The following is a 25,820-nucleotide window of genomic DNA, read 5'->3' as shown; positions in this document are numbered from 1 at the left end:
ATCCGGGATTTACTACACTTACTATATATATATATATTCACAACAAGCAAAATATTAATCACCACATGCATTGGGTTTATTGTGTTTGGCTCCTTGTCGGTCTAAGCTATTTGGCCACAAGGGAGAAGGATTACACACTTATTACACTTTATTGGCTGTATGTTCCTAAACACCAAACATACTTATCAGATGTTTTTCTTATTGGATTATTAGTACTTGATGAAAAGTGCCTTTGTTTTGTTACCATCGAGCCAGACTGGATTGTGTATTGCAACATCCATCAGCAGTTTAGGACGGCTTAGCAACAGTCCATTATGTCAGGAGTATAAATTGGCATTCCTTTCTGCGTGACGCCAGTACAGTGAGGAGAAATAAATAGTATGTTATGTTCTTATTTAAAATGCTCTCCTGTACTACAGCCCAAAATATATCTTAAGACCTATTTTCTTATTCAGGCTTTCTGCTATGGCCATTCAATGCAGGGTTAGGGTTCTGTGAAAAAAGCCTTAAGGACCCCAAATTACTATTATTTTTATCCATCTATCTTTTGAATGAAGTGCTAATTATTCCAAGGAGTAGGTAATGTATTGCACTAGTCATGCAACACTGTCACTCATAGCACAACACGGGGGTATGCATACAGGGTCTGGGACACAGAACAGCTGGGATGGCAGCAAACCAAGAGCTTTGCAGCTGCTGTGGAATGCGATTCAATAAAATAAATAAGTAAAAAAAATTAATAAATAAATCATGCACTATAAAAAAAATCTATACAATGAAGCATAATTAGAAAATAATGACAGCTGGAGTTCTGCATATACATGTATTCCATTCATCTTTTGAGCTATAATGGTTCCAGAACCTATGAGAATATAATAGACGCTACAAAATAAACCTCATACCCTTGTATTATTTTCCCCTAATGCACACTTTAGTATTATGTATCAGCACAACTGATAACTAGCTACAAAATAACTGTCCCCAAACATTTTATTATATCTAAGCAAAGTAAATACACAGCATCCATATTAGAGCATCAGTAAATCAACACTTACACTTACTGTGGTTTACCTTTATCAAGCCATGCAAACGTCTAAAAATGGGATGAGAAAAAAATGAGCCTCTGTAAAGTTTAATGTTCAGTTCCCTAGGGTAAGATAAGGGTGTGACCATTTGGTTTTTAGACGCCAAATACATTTTAGTCTGGATGTGTTCTGGTTGTTAAAGGGTTAACTGCCTGCAGCGTGTCCTGCTCCTATTACCTGTCAGCTTGAATGGAGTTTAATAATGTATTATGATCTATGTCATTCCTTGTGCGTGTTCTGTCATGAAATTACATGCGCCACAGTTCATGTTCATTAACCGTTTATTACACAATTTTATGACCACTTATAAATGCCTTTCAGTAAATAAAGTTGACACTTTGCTGAGAAAAAAAGACTTTGCATTAATCAAAGTTTTATTTAAAAAAAAAAAAGGTCTCAATATATTGTTTTTTTAAATGGTTTTAAGATAATTTTTTAACTATGCTCTGAGAACACTTTACCTTATAGAAGACCTTCAGGTACCTCATTCTGATCACTAATTCATAGTACAATGAATTGATTACATGTTAATGTCCATCTAAAGTTGATCTAGTCACCTGTGTAACTCTACCCTTGAGCCAATGAAACACGGTGCTCTATTCAATACAACGGATGGAATGGTCTGGGGAAAAAAAAGTTTGCTAACCTCTTCAATTTAAAGGACCACTATAGGCACCCAGACCACTTCAGCTCAATGAAGTGGTCTGGGTGCCAGGTCCATCTAGTGTTAACCCTGCAGCTGAAAACATAGTAGTTTCAGAGAAACTGCTATGTTTACATTGGGGGTTAATCCAGCCTCTAGTAGCCATCTCACTGACAGCCACTAGAGGCGCTTCCGCGATTCTCACTGTTAAAATCACAGTAAGAAGACGCTGACGTCCATAGGAAAGCATTGAGTAATGCTTTCCTATGGGCAATTTAAATGCTCCCACGGCTCTTGCCGCGCATGCGCGTTCGGATCTGACGTTGGCAGGAGGAGCAGAGTTCCCCAGTGCCGAGGGAGCCCGGCGCTGGAGAGAGGTAAGTGGCTGAAGGGGAGCCATGAGGGTGGGGGGGGGGGGCCTAACCCTATAGTGCCAGGAAAACAAGTTTGTTTTCCTAGCACTATAGTGCTCCTTTAAGAGAATAGTGATTGTAATCACGTACTTGCAAAAATAAATACCTGCTAAAATCCCTGTCATGGAGGATTGTAAACTCAGACAGATACCCTTTGAGTTCTTAGGCAGCGTTTTAAAGCCCTTGGACTATGGTGTCTGTAAGTGCAGTGTGTCCCAGTCAGTGACTCCTTCTCAAAGTACAGTGTACCTGGCAGTGTGCCATTGAGTGCTGTGTGTGTTCGCTGGGAGTGTTGTTAGTCCCATTCATTATTTGTCAATGAGTGCACAGTGTGTGTAAATAAGTCATGTTAGTCCATGTCAGTAAAGTGGGCTCTGTTTAGTAAATGCAGTATGACTAAGTTTAGCAAGAGTACAGTGTGTCCGTGCCGGGCTTGTTCACCAAAGTTCAAATTCCCCAGGTTCAGATAGCCAAAAATAATCTATCCTGAAGCGTTCTGAGTGCAAGATCCTACTATTGTTCATAAGATTTGGCAATGACTGGATTTTAGCAAAGCAGTCTCTGGATGGACTTGAACGACCACTGTATTTTATTCTGTCCAGATACCACTAAATGGCTGGAATCCGTATCCAGAGACTGAAGGGGATGCCAGGTCTCCTCCTTTACTTGCACAGGGAGTAGTGTGAGGTGGAGCAAACTGAGGGAGCAGCTGACCAAGATTTAAGTTTAAGGTTGCATTTTTCTGGAGCTCGTCAACACGGTATTCAAGAAGGCAGCGAGCAAAAGAGATGTGCCTTTTAATGACTTAATACTCTGGTATTTGTTTAATCATGGGTAATGCATTTTCCACCGTCACCAGTCCACCAAATGTGCCCCATGATGCTGTAACTTAATTAGTAACCTAGAATGCATACCCATTTTCAAGAGCATCCAAGCTGAACTAGTCCAATGGCAATCACAAGAGTAACATCGGAGATCCCTTTTATAGCTCATTCAGTTTGTCAGAGGTCTGTACTCAGACTGGGCATGTTCAACAAAGGACCAACAAATTAACAGAAGAGCTTAACATGCCCAGTTGTTCTTAACAGCTTCTTTACAGCTTGTCATTGCTCATTACTAAAATCAGACTCACAGATTAATTCACTGATTTAATAATGCTGGATGGGTCAATGACTTTACTCTCCCTGTACCTGGTTTATTTATTTATATAATTAATTTATTGTACTGATCAAATCCTCATAAAGTAGATCATAAAATGTAATGTGTACATTCCACTACACTGTAAAATAAACAGTTATAAAAAACTTAATTCTGTAAAATAACGTTTTTGTTTGTTTTCCTTTTTTTCTGTTTTGTGGCTACCACTTACAAAGCGTGAATTCTGCATTTCTGTATTCTGTTGGTTAGGGCTTGAAATTGCTGTATGAGGAATTATCAAGCTTCTGATAGTTTGTTTCTTTGGGAACTTGGCTGTGATTAATTAAAGGAATACTATAGGCACCAAGACCACTTCATCTCATTGAAGTGGTCTGAGTGCAGGGTCCCTGTCCCTTTAACCCTGCAATGTTTTCATTGCAAAGTTTAGATTGCCTCTGATGGCTGTCTCAATAGAGAGGGATACTATAGTGTTAGGTGTGTAGCTGGTGACTGTTTCCTGTTTAACCCCTTAAGGACACATGACATGCGTGACATGTCATGATTCCATTTTATTCCAGAAGTTTGGTCCTTAAGGGGTTAACAATGTATTTTTTTACTGAGATAGAGAGACTGTGGGGATTCAAATTCTACATTCTTTTCCAAGACATCAAAATATTTAGTAGGTTTGAGTGTAGAACTTGTCTCCACATCAGTAAAACTCACAGTAACATGCCTTTAAACCACAGTAAAAGTGTGTGTCTATATACAGGGAGTGCAGAATTATTAGGCAAGTTGTATTTTTGAGGATTAATTTTATTATTGAACAACAACCATGTTCTCAATGAACCCAAAAAACTCATTAATATCAAAGCTGAATATTTTTGGAAGTAGTTTTTAGTTTGTTTTTAGTTTTAGCTATTTTAGGGGGATATCTGTGTGTGCAGGTGACTATTACTGTGCATAATTATTAGGCAACTTAACAAAAAACAAATATATACCCATTTCAATTATTTATTTTTACCAGTGAAACCAATATAACATCTCAACATTCACAAATATACATTTCTGACATTCAAAAACATAACAAAAACAAATCAGTGACCAATATAGCCACCTTTCTTTGCAAGGACACTCAAAAGCCTGCCATCCATGGATTCTGTCAGTGTTTTGATCTGTTCACCATCAACATTGCGTGCAGCAGCAACCACAGCCTCCCAGACACTGTTCAGAGAGGTGTACTGTTTTCCCTCCTTGTAAATCTCACATTTGATGATGGACCACAGGTTCTCAATGGGGTTCAGATCAGGTGAACAAGGAGGCCATGTCATTAGATTTTCTTCTTTTATACCCTTTCTTGCCAGCCACGCTGTGGAGTACTTGGACGCGTGTGATGTAGCATTGTCCTGCATGAAAATCATGTTTTTCTTGAAGGATGCAGACTTCTTCCTGTACCACTGCTTGAAGAAGGTGTCTTCCAGAAACTGGCAGTAGGACTGGGAGTTGAGCTTGACTCCATCCTCAACCCGAAAAGGCCCCATAAGCTCATCTTTGATGCTACCAGCCCAAACCAGTACTCCACCTCCACCTTGCTGGCGTCTGAGTCGGACTGGAGCTCTCTGCCCTTTACCAATCCAGCCATCTGGCCTATCAAGACTCACTCTCATTTCATCAGTCCATAAAACCTTAGAAAAATCAGTCTTGAGATATTTCTTTGCCCAGTCTTGACGTTTCAGCTTGTGTGTCTTGTTCATTGGTGGTCGTCTTTCAGCCTTTCTTACCTTGGCCATGTCTCTGAGTATTGCACACCTTGTGCTTTTGGGCACTCCAGTGATGTTGCAGCTCTGAAATATGGCCAAACTGGTGGCAAGTGGCATCTTGGCAGCTGCACGCTTGACTTTTCTCAGTTCATGGGCAGTTATTTTGCGCCTTGGTTTCTCCACACACTTCTTGCGACCCTGTTGACTATTTTGAATGAAACGCTTGATTGTTCGATGATCACGCTTCAGAAGCTTTGCAATTTTAAGAGTGCTGCATCCCTCTGCAAGATATCTCACTATTTTTGTCTTTTCTTAGCCTGTCAAGTCCTTCTTTTGACCCATTTTGCCAAAGGAAAGGAAGTTGCCTAATAATTATGCACACCTGATATAGGGTGTTGATGTCATTAGACCACACCCCTTCTCATTACAGAGATTCACATCACCTAATATGCTTAATTGGTAGTAGGCTTTTGAGCCTATACAGCTTGGAGTAAGACAACATGCATAAAGAGGATGATGTGGTCAAAATACTAATTTGCCTAATAATTCTGCACTCCCTGTAGAGTTATTTGATCTTATTCTAAATGGCATGAATTCACCTAAACGCTTCCCAGATAGTCCTATCAGTGGCCATGCTTTCAACTACACCTCCTTGAAAAACTTAGAACACTATAGGGCCAGGGTTATAAACGTGTATTACTGATCTTTTAGTGTAAAAACACTATTTAGCTGCGCGGCTCGCCTTGTCCACCTTAAATAGGATAAAAACAGTAATTCCAACACCGCATGGGTCTGCCGGTCCTGGCCGCTCCCCCAATCCACCCTCCTTGGCTAAGATCATTGGAATTGACAATCTCAGCCAATCCAATGCTTTCCCATAGGAAATCATTGGGTTGGCTGAGATCGTCAATTCTGATGATCTCAACCAAGTGGGCGGGAGCGATGCCCAACTCCGCGCGGCCAATGAGCATCTCCTCATAGAGATGCATTGAATCTATGCATCTCTATGGGGAAAGTTCAACATATACATGCAGAGGGTCTGAGTGACTGCTACTGCAGGTGTCCCTAGGGAGTAATGTAAACCCTGTTTTTTCTCTGAAAAGGCAGTGTTTACATGAAAATGCCTGCAGGGACTTACTATACTCACCAGAACAACTACATTAAGCTGTAGTTGTGCTGGAGCATATAGTGATATTTCATCAATTCTTCTCCTGTTAGCATCATTAGATATAGTGCTGTCTGCTCAATGCACAATTTGGTGATTGGTGGACGGTGTACCCTTATACCTTTGGCTGATTGGCTGTGCAGGATTTATAAAAATAAATAAATAAAACCCGTTATTTTTTTGCCAGTTTGAACTCTTTAAAAAAAAAAAAAACAGTGTGTTTCTGTGGTTTACAATCCAAACGCCTAAAGGGCAACCGGTTAACTGGATTTCAGAGAAGACTTTGTCACTACCTTGTAGCTGCAGAGCTCAGAGATTGCAATAGAAAGGCAGGCCTTCCCACTACAATGAAGTATTAAGGATCCAGGATGAATACTCTCTTACAAATGGAAATTGTTTATTATGTTAACACAACCATTTCTTGGATTACCCACAGTGGGACAGACTTTTATATGCTCTTGGAAGCCACTGGAATTTTAAGATGGGGTGAAAACTTTCATTGAGAACAGTGTTTGGAAATTTCACACAATGCTGGCATTCTTTTGACTTGGGCGGAAATTAAATATGCCCTTTCGTACCCGTAATTGACGGATAAAGATGGTGATAATGGTTCCTCTAATATTTACTATTAAATAAGAAAAACTTGAATTAGAGTATTCCACTTCCACACATGTAACCTAGGCAGCGTTTAGGATTTTTCCGTCATATCACTTCATCAGATAATAGTGGGAATGTTTTGAGCATACCACAAATGTCTAATGCTAGCATGCGTTTGCAGATACAATTACAGGCCTGGATCCTGTGAGTGACATTTTTCAATTTCCTCTGGCCATCCAGGAACTAGACATTCTTAGCAGATGGTGTGGTGCCTATATAAACTTTTTGTGTTGGATAAACAATCACACATGAATGCCTTTCCATGCAAACCTTGGAAGAAGAAAAAAAACAAAAAAACCTCAACTTTTCAAGCAGCAGAGTTTGGATTTCACTTAGCAGAGTTCTTCTTAGAAAAGTATCTGTGTATATTATTTCCCTGTACAACCAAAATCAATGCATACTTAGGACTGAGCGACCGAGGGGTGAAGCTTGTAAATGTCACCCAGTAGTAGGGCAGATTTTTGGATGAAAAGCACTATTTTTTACATACATACTATTTTTTTTATACGTAAAGCAGCGGTCTTGACTTCAGTAACCTTGTGAAAATTTTCCTAAATGATTCACAGACATAAACTGTTTCAGAACAAATCAAATATCATAAAAATTAGTGAGGTATTAAAATAAGACCGCACATTCTCTGCCAATAATTGATATGTGACAAAACCTGCCTATTCGTATAATTTAAAGGTATATGACGGTTTATCATATGTAATTGCATATATACACTCCTCATCCACAACATTAAAACCACTGACAGGCGAAGTCTATAACATTGATTATATCGTTACAATGGCACCTGTTAAGAGGTGGGATATATCAGACAGCAAGTGAAAAGTCAGTTCTTGAATTTGATGTGTTAGAAGCAGGAAAAATGGGCAAGTGAAAGGATCTGAGTGAGGGCCAAATAGTGATGGCTAGACAACTGGGTCAGAGTATCTTGTGGTGGGTGTTCCCAGTGTGCAGTGGTTACTGGTTAGTACCTACCAAAAGTGGTACAGGAAAGTAAAACCAGTGATCTGTGACAGTGAAAACCGGCATTAGGGTATGGTCACCCAAGGCTCAGTGATGCACATGGTAGAGAAGGATAGATCTGGTCCGATCACATAGAGCTACTGTAGCTCAATTTGCTGAAAAGCTTAATGCTAAAAATGTGTCAGAACACACAGTGCATTGCAGTTTGCTGTGTATGGGGCTGTGTAGCCATAGACTGAGATCAGTGCCCATGATGACATCTGTGTGTCAGAAATGGACCATAGAGCAATGGAAGCCTGGTCTGATGAAACACATTTTCTTCAAGGTTGGGTGAATAGCTGGGTGCATGTGCATTGCTTACCTGGGGAAGAGATGGCAGCAGGATGGAAAGAAGCCGGTGGAGGCAGTTTTATGCTCTGAGCAATGTTCTGCTGGGAAACCTTGGGTTCTGGCATTCATGTGGATGTTACTTTGACAAGTTCCACCTACCTATAGATTGTTGCAAGCCACGTACTCCCCTTCCTGGCAATCATGTTTCCTTATGGCAGTGACCTCTTTCAGCAGGATAACTATAGGATCAGGAACACAACCAATTAGGTGGCTTGCCCCCTCTTAGCACCCTTAAAAGTTAATAAACCTCACCTTATTTCCAGTGCCGTGTGGGTCAGCTGGCGCTGGCCCGCCCCCTTGTTGACATCATCAGAATTGAATCAATGCATCTCTATAAGGAAAATTCAGCGTCCCCATGCAGAGCGTGGATAAGCTGAATGGCACTGCTGCCAACTGTGCAGCACTGAGTCAGGAAGCCCATCCAGTGGCCATCTGAGGAGTGGCCACTTGGAGGTGTCCTGAAAAGGCAGTGTTTGCATGAAAATGCCTGAAGGGAGCTATTATACTCACCAGAACAACTACAATGAGCTGTAGTTGTTCTGGTGACTATAGTGTCCCTTTAAGTAATGATTTGAGGAACATGACAAAGATTTCAAGGTGTTACCTTGGCCTCCAAACTCTGTGGGATGAGCATCTGTGGGATGTTCTAGAACAACAAACCTGATCTATAGAGGCCTCATCTCACAGCTTGCAGAACTTAAAGGACACAATACAGAAAGAATGGTGTGTAGGCACTTCAGACAATAAAAACTTAAAGGATCTGCTGCTAATGTTGTGGAGTCAGATACCACAAGACATGTTCAGAGGTCTTGTGGAGTCCATTCCTCAATACATCAAAGTTGTTTTGGGGGGGACCTACACGATATTAGGCAGGTTGTTTAATGTTGTGGCGGATCAGTGCATGCATGGTTTGACAATTTCTTTTAGAGTCTATGTGACTTAAGTGAATCAATATGTTTTTCTTTTCTAGAATAAAAGTGTCATAAACTATTTTAAAATAAATGGAAGTAATAAAGTAAACTTTTTTTCATCAAGATTTTTACATTTGCTACATATAGATGTGCAGAACTATTGAATTATTTCCCTTGATACCATGTTTCCAGTTCTTTTGCTTACACTCTCTGGTATGTTTTCTATAGATAGATGGATGTCTAGAGAAGCTTAGGGACATGTATAACAGGGTAAGATACAGCGATTGTGGGAATCACAATACCATCAGACATACTCAAGTTGACTCCAAATAGAATTCCGTAAGAAACAACCAACCAGGGAATGGGGGAGCTATGTTGTCCTGATGAGCAGCTTGCAATTCACCTGTTCTATGCCTTGAACAAGCCTGCCACCTGAAATGTCAGGGGCCCCTTACACAGCTCAATGCTTGGACCCCTAGAGCTCACCCCAAGTCTGCCTACAGGGCCCACCCTAGAGTCCACCCACAGGGACTAGTAAAGTCAATAAAGTGTGTTTTATAGTGGATGCAGTGTGTGTTTGTGTATAGTGGATGCAGCATTTGTGCCTATAGTGGATGCAGAGCGAGTTTAAGAGGAATGTGGATGCAGTGTGTATAGTGACTGTGGTGTCTGTATTTGTGCAATGGATGCAGTGTGTGATGGTGGTGTTGGATAAGGGCTGTGGGTGGTGAGCTGTTTTTTTTTTTTAGTTTATAATTATATTTATTCCCCCCCCCCTCCCTGTGGCCAGGGAGGGGGGACAGTAGATTCCCTGGTGGTCTGGTGGCACAGCAGCTTGCATACTGAAGAGGGGGCGCAGAGTGACCCATATTCCACCTTCAGCAGCCAGACAGCAGGCCCTCTCCTTCTCTCTTGAATCCGGCATGCTTTGCAATGGAAACCCATAGTTATGATGTGTCTGTAACTTGTCCATGGCAGTATAATTTCAATGACACACTATTCTCCAATGTGTATACTTTTATAATATGGCTTAATGCTACAGAACACTCACTGAACGTTTGTAATGAGTACCTGTATTTTACATCTTGCTGTAAAAACCCCAACAATAAAAAAGTCTTCATTTTCCTTTTTAGACAACAATCAGACCGCCACTAAAGGCGCTTCCTGCTAAACTCTGTGAAACGACGATGGACGTCCTCACGCTTTCCAAAAATCTTTAAGCTTTAAAATCGCCATAGGAAAGTATTGAGTCAATGCTTTTCTATGGGTAAGGCCTAATGCTCATTGCGCATGTACATTAGGTTCCTCCCATCTGTTGATGTCTTCATCAGAGGAGGTGACCCACCTCCGAGGGACATTGGCAAGAGGAGGGAAGAGGGGGAGATAAACACTGTAGTGTTAGGAACACAGCACCAGAAAAATATGTCAATAATTGTTACAATTTAAAACGGGACAATTTTTTTTGTCTGCCGTGTAAACAATAACACAAGGGTACTTAAAGAGAATTTGTGATCTCCATACTGTGCTAATCAAAATATATTTGGTTTTACTGCCTGTGTTTTATGTTCGTTGACATTGATGTGTAAATAGAAATGCACTGGTGAATGGATAAGAATACTTATCGATGGTGCCGGTGGCTTATGATTTTGTAAGGGACCTTTTTGTAAATATAAAAAACCGAGATCAAACCAAGACCTTATGCAGTATTTTTCACCCAGCTTTCTGTAATTGATGCAATGCTTTAAAGAATTGCGACAAACCAATAAAAGGAAAAAGGAGAGGTATTTTATTCATTATCATTATGCAAAACCTTTGCCTGTAAAAATGTTTGCAGTGCTCTAGAGGCCATTTGTAGGGGCTGATTCAGGGCCAGATTAACATAGGGGCTGATGGAGCTGCAGCTCCAGGCCCAGGCCCATGGAATAGGCCCATTTAAAAAAAAAAAAAAAAAAAAAAAAATATTTTTTTTTTTTAATTTTTTTTTGTTTGTTTTACACACTACTCTTAGGTTTGCCACCTGACTGGTATTTTACTGGCACAGCCGGTATTTTAGGCTGCCTGGCCGTGCTGGTATTGCAGTAATACCGGCAATATACATGCAGGTATTTTTCTCAGCGTAAATGGAGATTACTCTGCAATACCAGCACCAGCCAGTAGGGGTCACTGTGTGTGGAGAGATGCAGGGATAGGAAGTTACAGCATATCCCTGCCTCTCTCTACTACTCACTGATCCGTGGGGGAGCAGCAACACAGCACAGAGTCCAGACAGCAGCTCTACAGCTCAGATAAGTGAGGGATGGGGGGGGGGGGGGGGGAGGGGAGGCAGCAGGGACACATGGGGACACTGAGACACTAGGGGACACATGGGGACACTGAGACACATGGGGACACTGAGACACTAGGGGACATATGGAGACACTAGGGGACATATGGAGACACTAGGGGACACAGACACTAGGGGACACAGACACTAGGGGACACAGACACTAGGGGACACAGACACTAGGGGACACTGAGACACTAGGACACAGACACTGGGAGACCTGGGAACACTGAGACACTTGGGGACAGTGGAAAACATGGGGACACTGGGACACATGGGGATGCTGTGAGACATAGGGACATTGGGAGACACTGAGACATTGGGACACGGAGACACTATGTCCCCATGTCTCCCAGTGTCCCCATGTCCCCCAGCCAGTGTCCCTAGTGTCCGCAAGTCTCCCAGTGTCTGTGTCCAATGTCGCTCAGTGTGCCTAGTGTCCCCATGTGTCCCAGTGTCCCTATATGTCCCAGTGTCTCCATGTCTATGTCTATGTCTATGTCTCCATGTCTATGTTTTGGGCATGTTCACCCCCTTTTGGCAGGTCTGGTCATGTGATTCGCGCCAGTGACACACCCTTTTACCCTGTCCATTGACTTCCTGCTTCACTGGACACTGCTGTTAGGGGGTATAGATTTATTTGAAAGATGAAAGCATAAATTAGAGAGAGATTAGCACTCTAATGTATGTGTTTTCGTATAGCTGTATCCTTTGAGTTTCCCTCCAACAACATCTCCATCAGATACATGACACTTGGGAGGTATGACTGTTTTAGTGTTTTTGGTCGATAAGATTCCGTAATTAGGCCCACCATAATTGTCAGCACCAGGCCCACTGTGCTCTTAATCCGGCCCTGGGCTGATTTGTCAAATGTCTAAAGAAAACAATCTAGAATTGGTTTTAATTGGTCTCCTGTAAATTGGAAGCTTTCGTGTGTTATTTCATGCTGTTAATTTATATACAAATCTTTTTCACGGGCACGTTTGAATGGTAATAATTTTTGCCCTTTTTCAGTTATGGTTCATTGAAGTACAGCATCTATTGCAATATTGAATCTGCTCTTTTATATTTAAATAATAAAAACATAAAACACCACTACGACGATGACGTAGAGAAGCAGCCATACTTTAGAGTTTGCATTTGTAATAATGAAGAATGAATGATAAAATACTGGAAATACACTATTTATCCTGAATAAATATAAAACGCAGCGTTTCACTATTGTTAAAATTTCAGCAATCCACTATGTCCACGTTACATTCACTTCCAAAGGAATAGCATAGGACCAAGAATGGTAAGTGTGTGTCTAGAAACTGTAAGGATCGGTAACACATTAGTACAGGCAATGAAAGGTACATTAAACCAGAAAGAAAATAAACTGATTAACAACTTGACTAATGCCATGGGTTCGAAATTAGCAATGTCAAAACTGAGGTCATTTTATAGGCGGACAATAACTATCCCAAATCATAAAGCTTCGCAGAAATCCCGGTCTGTATGCAATTTACATAACAATGCCTTGTAATTACCTCTACTTAATTGCGTAATTTGTGCTTTGTATACACTAGGTATTTCAATTTTAAAGGCTGTGATGACATCTTTGGACCAGGTAATATCAAAATTAATGTGAAGCCATTTCCTGGGCTCCAAGAATGGACACGTTCTCAGCACGCGTTTCGCATTATGCAGTATATAACTAGCAATAGCAGAACAAGAAATGATAACGTTGTGTACATCTGCATAATTGTAAACTTACATCTTTTAGGGTTGAATATACAGCAAGAAAAAGAAGAAAAAAATGTTTTTGTTGTATACAGTGATTGATAACTACGTCTAGCACATGGTTCAATAATCTATTAATTAAAACGTATCTTAATCATTCATTTACTGTACTCTCTTTGCAAAGATATTGCAGAATAATTTGTCATTATTAAATAAAATATCGGAATGAATAAGCAGCTCACCAGAAAAAAAAATGTTTAGTATTCCCCACAGTTTTTCCAGTTTTATGAATGTCTGAACTTAGATTTGTAATAACACTCAAATCATCCTTATTTTCAGATAGAAATGTTTTTACCCATATATGGACACCTTGGGAGTTCCCTATTCTTTGGGAAGACCAGCAATTGAGTCAGTTTCCTTTTGGAACCGGTGACTGCATCCCCAGACTGTCAAATGAGTAACTGTTTAGCCTTTTCTGGGGTCAATCACTTGTTGACCTGTTTTTTTTTCCCTTTTTTTTTTTCCAGGCGTCATGTGAGACAGTTACTGTGTATTATCACAGCACAAATATGTAGCAAAACAACCTTTAATAAATTACAAGGACCATTTTCACAAGCGTGGAAATGTAATGTTATAGGCACTTATTTCCAGACTCTCCCCTACTGAGAAATATTTTTTTTTTTTCTCAATTTTTTTAAATTTATTTTTTGGTCCCATAGTTTTTATGTTTACATTCTGAAAGTGTATTTCTCACTAGAGAATATTTCCATTTGGATTATTTCCATAGGAGGAGCATTAAAAGAACTCAAAATTCTCCTGTAGATTAAATGAAACTTCTTTAATTTATTTTAGGCGATTAAAATTAGAGTTGGAGATCCGAAAAATAAGTCAAGGTGATGAATTATGTTCTATTTCATTCTAATATAAAATTGGCAAGTTGTCGCAAACTCAAGTGGAAGGGTTGGCTCGGGTAGCGCATAGGAACCCTTCCAAAATTCAGGGGAAGTGGCAACAGTTTTCATAGATGTTGAAGAAGGACCATTTACTCAAATAGCTCAGCCCTATTTTTTCCATTAGAAACTAAATAGATGACTTTTCATGATCTCGGTCCTCTGTTTTTCCCATACGTACCAGCATCTGTGCATCATTTCAGCACCTGCAAGTAGCTGCCAAGGTCTTGAAGTTTCTAGCATGTGCATACTGCTTCCAAATTTGTAAGATACTACATTCAATAATGTTCTAGAATGGTCAGTTTGGACAACATGTTCCAAGCCCATGAACATGTCTATAATTCCAGGTGTTAGTTTTGAACATTTGCTTCTGATTCCAGATATGTGTAGTGTTCATGGCTCCTGCTCATCTGTTCCAGATTTGTCTTCCCGTTTTCCTGGACCTTTTTGTTTTAACAATTACAGTTTTAATGTCGGTGTTCCTGTTTTTAACTTGTCCAACTTCTCCTAGTCACCTGTTCACAGCTTCATATATTTATAGAGCTGCGTAACGGTTTAGTTGATTCTAGAATTTAATGTGCCACAATTTATCGGCAGTATTCACTGTGCCACAGATGTAACTGAGTGGATTGACCAGTTCCAGCAGCCACAATAGATAGCAGTTCCCCTTTACAGGAACACTCCTAACAGCATAACCACTATATCACTTTGTAGAGGCTATGATCCCACTAGTGCCTTTGTAACTTGTTAAACTGTCTGATAATGGTTTGACAACTTAAATAACGTAAATATCCACTGACAAAAGTGTATAAATATAAGAATACACAAAAGTGTCAATGATGCAGTAATATAAATGTAACCCACATAACAGTGAATACAAAGTGATACATTTTATGATGCCACCTTAACATCTGAAGGTTAATAATAGGTTCTCATATAGATGTAGGAGAAAAAGAAAAAAATCCATAAAAGATAGTATAGTATGTTTTATAATTACTCTAATATCACTAACAAACAGAAAGCACAACAAGATTATCCAAAAAGTGCCGTGTCCCCAAGGGTCTAACACTGAGAGCCAAAGGCTCCTGCACAGAGTTTCAATTGGCTCTCCTGATCTAAGCCTTGCTGTGTAGGGCTAGCTCATTGGCTGATGGTGTCAGCTGATCGATCTCGGCCAGTGAGCTAAGCACTGCACTACTGGGCTCAGCTCAAGGCACACAGCTTTCGGCTCTCAGTGGGGTAGGTTTAGAGTGCCTTACGGACGCTTTGCCTTACATAGATTAAATAGGCAATGTCTGATACACTCATTGTTTTGTGCTACTAAAATATTCAATGGATGTATTCTATCAGCTCTGCATCACCATGCTCAGCTACCTCTTGACTAGTACACAAAAATAGGATTTGTAGTTCACAGTAGATGTTGCTTATTTGACAAATAACCTTTTTTTGGGATTTATGGGCCTCTAAATAAGGGGGAAGATGTATAATTTCTTACACACGGAATATGTCTGCGTGTCTCCATAAAAATACTATGCTAATACGGGAAGATCTGACCTGCGGTAAACAATAATTAGACTGAATAAAACTGTGGTAAACATACCATTGTTAGCTATAAATCATTCATACATAGACTGATTACATATACACTTTTGACATGATGAATTATAGTGCATACAATTAAACGGAGTGAGGATTCCCCTGGTAATGTATGTGACTCGGTAGCTGAATGTACCAAAAGATCATAAAATTCCAATTCTTTTCAGATTTGCATCACAGCGTTTCAAATGTATGAAGGAGGCAGATAGATTTCCAGATGTTATACATATTATAGCAATACTTTTTTTTTTTTAACTTCTCTCCTACTGATATCCCATAGCACCACATTAAACTGATTCCAGATATACTGATAGCAAGCAAACTGTGCAAAGTCACTTCCTGCTTGAATGATAGTTCCTCAACCACAGATGTAATTTGATTATTTTCTATTAACCGTATCACTTAAAAACCTATACGTAGGACTTCTATCGCAATCTCCTTGTCAATCAGGGAGTCTAAATGACAAGGGATAGTTAAATTCCTTTGATCTCTTTTTACAAGAATAATATTTAATGGTTTCCACCAGAGACCACTGACTTTGACTTTTTAGCTTCCTTTTATTTCAATCTGTCTCTACTACTCTTTACTAATCTTACTATTCTCCAGCTTGTAATATTTATTTTTTTTATTGCATTTTTAGTTATTTGCTATTTTGTTTCTATGTTCTTTTCACATTTTTTTTAATCCTTCTTGTGTGTATGCAAACTCTTTCCCTGTAACCTTGGATAGAATTTGCTGCCAACACATTTATTGTTAAATCTCCCCATTTGATAATATTGTAAAGCGCTACGGAATATACTGGCGCTATATAAATACCAGTAATAATAATAATGGTGATAATCACAGAAGAGACTGGGCACTAAATTGGGTATTCAGTACAGGGCAGGTTTATTGGATAAGCATGTGCACTGTTGCGGGTTACACAGGAGCCTTTTCAAGCTTGCACATGCTTCTCCAATAAACTTGCATTGGACTGGACTTTATACCTAATTTTGTGATTGGATTCATGAGGATAGTATACTCTGGAACAGAGGCAGTTGGGCAGTCCTACATGTGAGTGCCTTCTCGTGAACTTTGTCCACAGTTTGGTGTGATGTGAGATACATTGTTCACGTCATGATATCTGTATACTTCTTATGGAGATTCCTTACCTTTGTTGGTTATTAAACGAATAATTCATATTATGGAGTACTGCTTTTCTTTGTGCATTCATAAAAATAAAAATGGATAAACTCACTTTGTGTATGCACATATTTTTGTATTTTTAGCATTGCGTGTGTGTGTTTGTGTGTGTGCATATATATATATATATATATATATATATGTGTGTGTGTGTATGTATGTAGTTATATATTTATTCATTCACTTCCAAGACATAGTATCATAATTTTAAATTGCAAGCGTTGCATTGTTAATATGCTTTGCCTCATGTTAATGCTGTAAGTCTTGGATTTATGCTATTTAATTTCATGTAATTATTTGTTAACTACATTGTACTTAAGAGTAGTTTATTACTTCCTCTCAAAGACTAATGGAAAGCCCCAAACTGTCATTCTTTTAAATAAATGGGGAATGATTCCCCCATTAAGTATCCCAGCATGCAGATACATAATGCTCTTCTCTAAAAAGCTGAACATGACCCTAGAAATTCTATACTGGGTATGTAACGTGAGCTTAGAAAAGAAATAAATCACATTAATTCTGGCCTTGTTCCAGAACGTTTTTCCTCAAATCTGTTTAGAAGACATGTATTTATGAGTTAAGGGCTTGCCACTAATTCAGGTGCCTTGTAAATAGAGATGTTTGTTTAACACCATTATGAGGAAATAGTAAAAAAGGGAATAGGGAAATTAAGATGCTCGCTGGGGCCTTTCCAGTAGAATAAGAAGGGGTGGAAATGTTAAATCATATTTCTGCACGGACAGAAGCATCATTTACTGCTATATATTTTGACAAATGATGGAACTCTTCCAAGAATGTTGGTTTGCATTTTGTGATGTATGTGTTTATGATTCTGTAATTGTTCACGTTGTAAGCCATATTGTCCATGATGGATATTAATTGTCCAGCCTTCAACAATTCAACCTTTGCTAACCTTTGACTTGTTTTCTATAATCTTCTTTAAACGTTCACAAGTCATTAGTAATATGGTGCCTCTTCACTAAGCATTAAGTTGCGATGATGTAAGAACTTTAAAAGGTAAGGCTAAAAGAGCAGACTTTCCATTTCATTTGAGGGTTGTTGTTTTTTTTCCGATTATTTTAGCCTCCGATTTCAGAAGTAATTCTCAAATCTCCATCACACTCTATGAATTGAATAGACCAACTTGTACGGCTACAACTGATTGATTGTTCGCATTTCACAATTTAAAGTCTTCTAAACATATTTTGATGCTTAGACACCTAAACATCTAAACATGAAATCTGAGTTTCTTTATAGTCTTTGGCTTGTACCCTGTGCACTGCCATGCCACTTGCAATTTGTATGTTATAATGTTTATCATCCTATATTTTGTACTAGTGGTCAGGTTTGATGTCCTCTCTAAGGTGGTGGACCATCAACCTGCTTTTTTTTTTTAAATTAGACTCATTGCAGAACTTGGGTTGTCTCTTAGCCATACACATTTTTAAACAATCTCAATAGCAAGTTCAAGGCACTCCAGGCACCCAGACCACTTCTGCCACTTCTGCCCATTGGAGTGGTCTGGGTGCCAACTCCCACCAACCTTAACCCTGGAAGTGTAATTATTACAGTTTTCTATCAACTGCAATAATTACCTTGCAGGGTTAAGTCCTCCTCTAGTGGCTGTCTATCAGACATATCTATCATATATATCTTAGAACCTCCAGCGTCGCCGGAATCCCCACAGGAAAGCATTGAATAATGCTTTCCTATGGGGAGGTCTAATGCGCACCTGAGGCCATTGCCGCACATGCGCGTTAGGTCTCCCCCGCTGGCTGATGTCGGTGAGGAGAAGCATGGGCAGAGCCTGACCCAGCGCTGAGGGACATCGGCGCTGGATTCAAGTAAGTCACTAAAGGGGTTTTAACCCCTTCAGCAACATGGGATGGGGGTGGGAGGGAGAGGGGAACTGCAGGGTCCTGCAGTGCCAGGAAAACGGATATTGTTTTCCTGGCACTGGAGAGTCCCTTTAAGCCAGGTCACAGCCATCTTTCAGAAAGTGCTGCTCTTTTCACTTTTGCCAGTTTTCCAAGATAGAGAGACATGTCTTTAATAATGAATGGGGGGAGGGGGGGATGATATATTGGTCAACATATGGCCAACAATGGTTGATCTACAAAGTGTAAACATATCAAAATAATTTCACCTATCACAACCTATAAGTGGAAAATATCAGTTTCAAAGGACAGAGATCCATGCCCGAGTTAGTTTAATTTGAGCACGATCTGAATAAACTGCGTTAAACAACACCTGACTTTCTAGACCCCTGGGTGACCACAGCCGTGGTAGAAGGGTAGAAGATTGTAGGCTACTGGAGAGACCGATTGAACTGTTACCCATCATTCCATGTTTGACTATATGGATCAGCAGTAATCTCCTCTCATCCTTCACCATGTATAAAACTGGCAGTACAGAAATATTGGAATGCATCAATTATACATTGCTTTACGTAATAAAACAATCTGCAAGCACTGCAGTTACATGAATATGAATTTTCTTCCCAGCTTTACATTTTCGACTTACGATGATGTGTATTTCCTCTAAAGAGTTAGGCACACTAAAAATACAATTTTAATATTATGTTAACTTAAAATTCCTTCTAAAATATTAGCACGCGATGATAAAAATATTTTTTGTTTAGATTTGACCTTTGAGAGTTCTTGAAATGTCCTCCATATATTGATTGGTTGGTTTGGCAACATTTCTCAAATTGTATAGGATTACAGGCATTTAACAGAACTAGCAGTTTTGTTTAGTATTGTCTAGAGAACCATGTTAAAAGGTAAAACAAAACGTAAAGTGGTCCTTTGGAGCTGTAAATTTATCGTTAAACATTTATTTCTAGGTCGGTGACACTAGTGTGCTTATTTTTATGTCTTTGCTTGTTTTCCTTAATCTGTTTTTATAATTAATGGAAGGATGACAGACCATTATTCCTTGCTTCATTACATATATTAGCGTTAGTCCTTAATTCATCACTATTCCCAAATATCCTTATGGAAATATGGTTTAGGAATTGAGAGACCATGTGGAATTAAACTAATTTCTTGTAATCATTTTAAAATGCCAGTCTAAGCACAATAGTTACTTTACTAGTTCAAAATCCATGCTTTCTCCTTCCCGTACAAGTACTTATATTGTATTGCCTTTGCACATGCCATACACTTATTACACACTCTGTAATGGCATTCTATGAGAGAGCGTGTGCTTCATTCATGTAAAGATCTGCTTAAGAGATGAATAACACTGTAGTTTCAATATTTTCATGAATAAAAATACATCCGAATGCTGAACTATATATCCCATAAAACTGGGAAATGGTTAATGGGAAATAATCCTGATTGGCTGTGAAACTCCAGCGACTTTTTGGTTTCCGTAGAAGCTGCACATTTCCACCAAAGAAAATTCAGATTAAAAGTAACTTTTTTATTTTTTTTGTTTGTTTGCAATTTATTACATTTCCAGAAGGGAGTGTGTCTTTATTTTACCACATCGTATAGATGAGAAACCTCTCCTCATTGTCGTTCAGATGTTTGGTTAAAACAACGTTAAATATTTGAATACTTACCATTGAAGGGGTCTGTCACCATAACCAATACAGCTGTTAAGTTAGTAGTTTTGCGCAAACCTATTACTTCACTTAAAGGTTTACTCCAGGCATCGTAGCCAGCACAGCCATCTGTAGTGGTAATGATGCCAAAAGTACCCTGGCACGGTTCATGGTAATGAAGCAAATTTTTTGCCCTTACCTGGTGTGCTCTTACCTGGGTCCCTCCCCCCAAGACTCCACTCCTGCTTGGTGAAATGCTACCAATTTCTGCAGAGCTGCAGAAGGTGGGAGCCAATGCAGTCGCCATTCACTGGCCCAGAGAGTCACCTGAACACTGTCAGCCAATGAATGGCACACTGTGCAAAACAAATTGCACAGAATTGACATTAGGCTGATGACTGATGACACTCTATGAGACTGCCATAGAGGTGAATTTACACATCTGGCAGCTAAAGGGTTAAACTCAGTATGAGCAGCATTTCACAAGGAAACCACGTACATACAGACTCCATTCCATGCACCATGACCACTTCAAATCACTGAAATGGTCATGGCGTTTGGAGTAACCTTTAAAAGATGAATACCTTTTTATTTCATTTTTTTTACATTCATAAAGGTCTTCATATTTGTTTTGTAAACCATAGTAAAACAGTGAAAAAGATGGACTAATAGGTGGCAGATGTAGAAACAAACTGCCTCCCAAAAAGGCCTAGTATCTAAATGTAAAAAAGCTCCTCTGTGAGTGTCTAATATAGAAGTAGAGCACAGAGAGCTTAAAAAAAAAAAAAAAAAAAAACTCTTTAATAATCCCTCATGAGGGAGAAACTCAAAACAAAACAAACATAAATAAATAAAATAGGATTAGATCGATGGTTGTAGCAGATCTAAAATGGTAAATCACTGCAGTGGATACAAAGTTAAATGCAAAGTTGCGAAGTGTTGTTACAGTGGTTAGACAAATTAGATGCAGTAGTAATAGGGTATAAAGCAGTCCTTAGATACACAATCTCTAAGTAGTATGTGTATCTAAGGACTGCTTTATACCCTATTACTACTGCATCTAATTTGTCTAACCACTGTAACAACACTTCGCAACTTTGCATTTAACTTTGTATCCACTGCAGTGATTTACCATTTTAGATCTGCTACAACCATCGATCTAATCCTATTTTATTTATTTATGTTTGTTTTGTTTTGAGTTTCTCCCTCATGAGGGATTATTAAAGAGTTTTTTTTTTTTTTTTTTAAGCTCTCTGTGCTCTACTTCTATATATGAGACACTCACAGAGGAGCTTTTTTACATTTAGATACTAGGCCTTTTTGGGAGGCAGTTTGTTTCTACATCTGCCACCTATTAGTCCATCTTTTTCTCTATCTACTTAGGGGTTAAGCCCCACAGTATCTGTCAACCATTACATCTCTGGTGGATGGACTTGCTCCATTTCTAGCCAGCGTTGTCCTTTTCCATAGTAAAACCGTGCTTATCTATAGTGTACAACAATATTGGAAGATGTGTCTGTTTTTAAAAGTCTTCATTATGATTATTCTATGTAGGAAAGTGTCATGCCCTGCTGACATAACTGGCCCACTTTTTCGAGACTGACCTAATGCCCATAGAGAGTTCTTGGAAAGTGACTAAAGCTGTGCATTAAAAATAGATTAATTGGCTAATCTATTGGCCTTTTTGCTCCAAGAAAATATTTGGAGTGTGCGGTTGTGTTTCATGACTTCTAATAATTTGTTTTTAGTGCAGGCAACCGTTTCTATTGACACATTAATGTTAATTTCATTACTTTCAATAATAAGTACAAAAATAAAAACAAATCACCAGTGGCTACAGATACCTAGTGGCCTGTGTACAAGTGCCATTGGTTACCCAGTGATCCTGAGACTTGAGATTGGAGTAAAAACATTGGTACAGTAGATTTACTTCCAGTAGTTAGTAGGTACAATGTGCATGTATGTTTGTGTGTTGTTGTTTTTGTTTTGTTTTGTTTTGTTTTCTCCTAAGTCAGTGGTTTTAGATTTTAGATTTTTTTTAGGTTTGAGAGATTGACTCTCAAATTATGTAACTAAACAGATCCTTGTTGGCTGCCTCTGATTAATGAACATTATTACATTAGACATTAAACGAAACAGATTTAAGTGGCATTCATTCTTCAGATTGATTACGCTGTCCTAGGCAGTGCAATTTGTATGACTCTGCTTTTGGCATTGGGCGGATGATTATTTTATTTTGGCCTCATTATTTCCTTTGAGAGACACAGAACCAAAGACTGAAAACAAAAAAAAACAAAAAATTATGAGCCTGGAGGCAAGCCTTGGGAAATTCTGAAACCACAATTTGGGAACAGCAGCTGTTAACTGTTTGCATTCTGTGCGGTATCTCAGTGCAGTGGTAGACTCCGTATCCCTAGAATTCTAACCTGAATATTTTACAGCACAAAGATGGCTCTGTTACCAACCAATGTGCCAGTTCACTGATTAATAATTTTACCAAGGTCCGCCATTTAATATGAGCGTTATTTATTAGAGATACAATATGTCTTTCTGGTTAATAATGATTTCATGGAATTTCTAGTGCTAAATTCAATTAGTTTTTATTTGTTAAACAGAAAACTATAATAACTTGACAACCCACTTGCAGAATCTAGGCCAAAATAGTTGTAAAACGAAATTAAAAATCTTCAACTCAGCCAAGTTAGAGATCATTTTCAATTCCATTATTTTGGCCTTAAATTGGTAGTTCGTTGCCAATGGACCACAATTCATTATTTACATAAATCGAATACACCCTGTATATTTTGCCTCTAGCATACAACTATTTATTGCTTTTTAACACACTGGTCTCCAAGGTAAAATATGAAATCATGATGCCATAGAATTAGGACATGAGAAGCATTTCAAACCCGCACATTGACACTCACTTGGTCTTTTGTTTTATACTAATGTAAAGGAAGGTTAAATGATTAAAAAAAAAAAAAAAATAAGGAAAATAAGAGGGACTAAATCTGTGAGAAGGCTTAAATTTCTACCAATATTTTTTAAAAAATGGAAAAAAATCCACATAAAAATAACAACTGGTATGTTTTCTGTCTAAACCAAAAGCAATGTTGCATTTGGCTTTATTTTATCTCCTTTCTTAAATTTCCAGTAATACTCCTTTGAGACTTTTTTTTTTTTTAGAGTACTCTTTGATTTTTAACAATTGCTTCTTTTTAAATCCTCTGAATATTTGTTTATCGTGTCCTCTGTAAACATTTGTTTCCTATAGTACAGATCTCTTATTTTAACTCTGACTTTGCATTATGCAGTCACTGTTAAAACATTTGTAACTTATTAAATGTTTAGTTATGATCTGTCAGGGGAAACAGAGAGATAAAACATTTTAATAAAATAAAAATCACAAGGCTGTAAACCAAGGATGTAAAAATAACTAGACAATTGAAGGAGCGGTCTGAACGCCATAAGCACTAATGTGCACTGTATTGGCCCTGGCACCCCCATTGTAAGTATCAAGCCATTTTAGAATGTTTTTACTCTTACTTAGGGTGTGCCGGCCAGCTCTCCCCATCTCCACTACAGCCAACAGAGAGCCAGACGTTCCTGCTAAGGAGCTACTGTTGGTTCTCCTAAACTAAGCCCTGCAGTTCAGGGCTAACTCATTGACTAAAACATCAGCCCGTGAGCCCGTGGCTCTCTGAAGGCTGGAGTGGGGGAAGGGTGAACCTGGTGAATCCCAGGTAAGAAGTCAAACTGTTCTAAATTATCTGACTGCTTACATTCCTGACACCATGACCACTATTGTAGTGGTTATGGTGCTTGGATTGTTCTTTTAACAACTAATATCTATCAATAATTACATTATATTGGCTATGTAGAGCATTGGTAACTAGGAAACCAAGGTTCAAATCCATCTCACCAGTAAGTGTCCCTGAGCAAGACACTTAATGATATATATCCACCTACCTCAAATCCCTATATCAGGGATAGGCAATCTTCAACACTCTAGGTGTTTTGGACTACATCCCCCATAATGCTCTTCCACCTATAGTGATTGCAAAGCATCATGGGAGGTGTAGTCCAAAACATCTGGCATGCTGAAGGTTGCCTATGCCTGCCCTATATTGTTAGCACATTTGAGCAAGGCCTTCTTCATATCCCCTTTTAATAATTGTAAAGTGCTGCAAAATATGTTGGCTAAATAAATGATAATTCCCTTTTTATCATTATTATATTATCACTTTCTGGTCATTTCTATTATGTTTATGTTTCTTCCATGTATGTCTTTACTATCTCTATCAAGGAACTGAAAGTCTCCATCTTTGCTCCCTTTCGATCATTGTCATTGAAAGTAGTACATGTAAGTGGAGGAGAAGACATACCATGGGGATATTTTACAAAGTCTTCTGTAATGAAAAAAATAGTCTAAAATACTAAAATTGGGGTATTCACCATGGTGGGGCCCGAAGACATATTCCATTCCTCTTTTACGTTTTTGCATCTGCTTTTAGAACAGCACACTTTGATAGATCTCCCCCCAATGTTTCTGTTTGTCTTCTTCCAGACCAATATGTGACCTGTCTGTGTCTGAACCAAACTGGTTTGTGATGTCAAATCCTGTCTTTAAAATACATTTAAAACGGGGCGGAGCCTGCACCTAAACCGGAGCGGACGCCATTAGCACCAGCTCTGCAACTTTTCATAAAAAACCCCCTCAAAATAAGCCAAAACCCCCACACTGACGAGAAACTCACCCGAAAGTGCAGAGGACATAACCCCGACACGCCATATGCCGTTCTTCCAGGCGGCCAAAACGCCCAGGAAGAAACGAAAAACCGGGGCCTACCTCACCACTCAAAGCCTGGACCTGGCGGCACTGTTTGGCGCCTACACGCAGCCGGCTACGTCTGGGGAGAGGCCGGCACTGCAAGCTACAACACCCGCCGAGATGGGACGTAAGTCACCAAAATCACCCCCACAGACCACATCAGACGGGACGCAGACCTCAGAGACTATACCCCAACGGCAGCAACCATCTAAAATGGCGCCGCCGGGGTACAACGGGTCTGCAGAGATCCCAAAAGGCCCCCCACCAACAATGCCACACTCACAGCCCGTCCGGCCACACACTGGGCTCCCCACACCAGCTGCAGGGGAAGGATCTGCTCCGGTCACCCAGCGGGACTTCCAAAACCTGGTGGGAGAAATCAAACACCTACTGGCGTCCAATGTGGCAGCAATACAGGCAGACATACAAAAAGTCACTGACAGAGTGCGAACAGCAGAGGGGGATATTGCCGACCTAAAACAAGATATGAACGTGGTAAAAGACACTATCCAACACTTGCAGACCATGCAACAAGC

General features: G+C 39.3%; 1 protein-coding gene across 3 annotated transcripts in view; it reads left to right on the top strand.

The window, feature by feature from the left end:
- ADAMTSL3 (ADAMTS like 3) overlaps positions 1 to 25,820 on the top strand; it is a 449,463-nt gene that overhangs the window by 103,103 nt on the left and 320,540 nt on the right. The window lies entirely within an intron of this gene.

This window comes from Pelobates fuscus, chromosome 3 (genome assembly GCF_036172605.1).
Source record: "Pelobates fuscus isolate aPelFus1 chromosome 3, aPelFus1.pri, whole genome shotgun sequence".
Taxonomy (NCBI): Eukaryota; Metazoa; Chordata; class Amphibia; order Anura; family Pelobatidae; genus Pelobates; species Pelobates fuscus.
The sequence above is the reverse complement of the archived record's forward strand: the minus strand, read 5'-3'. Positions and strand labels throughout refer to the sequence as shown.